This window comes from Elaeis guineensis, chromosome 1 (assembly GCF_000442705.2).
Source record: "Elaeis guineensis isolate ETL-2024a chromosome 1, EG11, whole genome shotgun sequence".
Lineage (NCBI taxonomy): Eukaryota > Viridiplantae > Streptophyta > Magnoliopsida > Arecales > Arecaceae > Elaeis > Elaeis guineensis.
This window is the reverse complement of record NC_025993.2, coordinates 2,068,332-2,071,336: the sequence shown is the minus strand read 5'-3', so window position 1 is coordinate 2,071,336 and position 3,005 is coordinate 2,068,332.

The window sequence follows — 3,005 nt, the reverse complement described above, 5'->3', positions numbered from 1 at the left end:
TGCATTGGAACTCCTTTACCCAAACTTAGAATTTGCCAAGGCACCGGAACTAACTAGGCCTTGCATGTCTTTTTAAGGAAGAAACCTCCCGTGCATTTATTCAGATTTTTTATTTAAATAATATTATTTTTAAAAAAATTATCAAAATAATATTGTTTCAAAAATATTTATCAAAATACTGTTCAAAATAAAATGATTCTGTGATAGGACGACTTTATGTGTTGACTCATCATAATCCATGCCATATGTAAAGAAGGAGTCAGCAATTGGAGACCCGTCCTATGAAAGAGCAACTTATAGAGTCGTCCTACCACACGGCGACTTAGTTTCTTTTCCCTCTCTCCATCACTTAGGTAAAAAAATAAAATAAAAATAAAAATAAACCTCCCTCTCTCCTCTCTCCCGAAATCATCCCTCCCTCTCCTCTCTCCTTCACTAATTCTCGATCTCCGCCGCCCCTCCTCGCGTGCCCCCCAACCTTCCTTTCGGTCCCTAGTGCAAGAACCCCCCTCCCTCTCCCTCGCGGTGCAAGAATCCCTCCCTCTCCCTTTCGGTCTTCGGTGCGAGAACTCCCTTCCCACTCTGCGTGTGGAAGGATTAGTGAAACCTTTTTTTTTTGATTTTCAGTTCCATAGAATGGGTCTCTAATTGCTGACTCCTCCTTCCATATAGCATAGATTATGGTGAGTCAGTACATAAAGTCGTCGACGATTTTGTTTTAAACAGTATTTTGTTAAATAATTTTCAAACAGTATTATTTTGATAATTATTTTAAAAATAATATTATTTTAATAAAAAATATCATTTATTCTCTCATGTAGATTTTCCTAGGATGCACGCCTTGCTTTCACATCATAACATATAAATCGTCGGACGCGATTTCACACACATTGACACACCCATACACAAGCATATACGTCACAACTATGCCAAGCTCTGAAATCGCTGCCTCTCCTTTATTTTAAGCAAGGCTGAGGTGGAATTGGGTGGGCAAATCCCCCATGTATTCCAAAAAAAGAATAGAAAAAGAGTAGGACCAAGGTTCAGAGTCTCTAGGCTTCTATTAAATGAAAGACCTTCCCCCATGGTTACGCGGTATTTGGTTATATCATAGAATCTTCCGTCATTTTCTTTGCTTAAATTTGTGTATCAGTCCTTTGTTCGAAGCTTCGGTTAATTTAGCATGCAAAGTTTTGGTAATCACATCAAAATTTTGTGTTCTCTATATTGTTATATGTATAACTCTTAAAGGAAAATGCTTCAATCCATTTTCTTCTTCCAATTTGAGAAATCAAGGATCAGGATTGAAGAAGATGCATCGATCCTGTGTATTGCACCAATCCCGAATTATTATAGAGGATCAGGATTGAGGAATACATAGAGTGGTGATTAGTTTCCCTTTTGAAGACGACCTACATTTGATTAACATAGAAAGAACTCGAAATTTCAAATCAGAATAGATGTGAAGTAGAATCACTAGTTGCTTTAAGGGGATAGGACTTAGAAGGTGGCATTGCATTAGAGTAGCAAAGGTGCTAGAGATTAAGAGGCGCTTGAGATTAGTCGGAGCATGATATTAGTGATGACCATTTTAATTATGTTTGATATTGGCTAGAAATTTAGATCCACTTCCCCTCAAGGTTGATCAATTTCAATTTTTTTTTTTTTCATTTGTTCTTTGTGAATTAAGAAAAAAAAACCATCATCAAACCTGACAAAGAAATAGTTTACAGGAATACACCTATGAGGTTGATACTAAAATTTAATGTACTTTGGCATGCATGCATGCACTTATCTTCAACAATCAAATATGTTCTAGTTAGCCAATTTGCTAATTTGCTTAAAACTAGGATGAGAAGGGTGCTTGCCTTTTCAAGCTAATCAGCATTTGAAATCAGAAATTCACTTCTAAAAGTAGTTGCATGAAGGATCACACAGGTCTATATTGACCAAATCACCAACTTGATCCATTTGCAGTTCTAATTTATTGTACTATAACAATAATACAAAATATTATAATGCACTGAAAAAAAATAAGGTCTCCAAGTTTTTGTTGGAGTTTGATATAGGTTTGAAAGGTCAAGACTTTAATGCAAAACAACTCCATCTCAACTAACGAAGATCATAACTATTCTAAAACAATTAGCACAACACTGAGCACTGACTGTCCAATGCTGTGTCTTCCCATTAATAAAGTTTTAGCAGGCCATCTGGCTGTGTGTTGAATATAGAAATATAAGTTGTATCAGGAGTCAAGGCCAAGTTCCCACCATGCCCAAAGATCTTATCCAAAGCTGTCCCCCATCTAAAGATACATAAAGTTTAGCCCTTGTCCTCGCCATTAATTTTGAGGACCTCCTTAAGCTGTGATAGCTCTTAAAATGGATTTAAAATCTGGCCTTGGTTCATTGCACTGCTTTCAGTTTTCACCACAGAATCGAAGGTCCAAGAGCACTAAAAAGTCCCTAAAATCCCAAAAAAAAAAAAAAAAAAAAAAAAAAAAAAAAGAACATGATGCGATGGCATGTAAACTAAGCCAGCAACATATATGTAAAAAGTCAACCAAATTCCATGTCCCATCTTCCTGAGTCATATCAAATGTCATGTTCACAGGCTTATAGCAGTTAGATGCTGATCATATGGTTGACAAATACTGATATGTCACCCTTATATTCTGGTTCCTGCTAGAAGGTGACAAAGCTGTCCTTCCATTTATCTGGCCCACCCTTTGAACTTTGCAAACCCTATATAGTTACTATCTTCCAATTCCCACATATAAATCACCATGATATCATCTCTTTGGTTCTCCTGACTATTCATCTAATTACCCTTTCTACACCAATACTTTATTCACCTAAACAATAAAGATCACCAATAACCTCTATCCTATTCCTATAAAACTCAAAGTTGAACCATAACAAAAATTAAAAAAGAGAGGCAACTATATGTTTAAGCTTTGAATTAGTAAAGAGAGGCACCTATATGTTTTAGGTTAGGACTTTGCA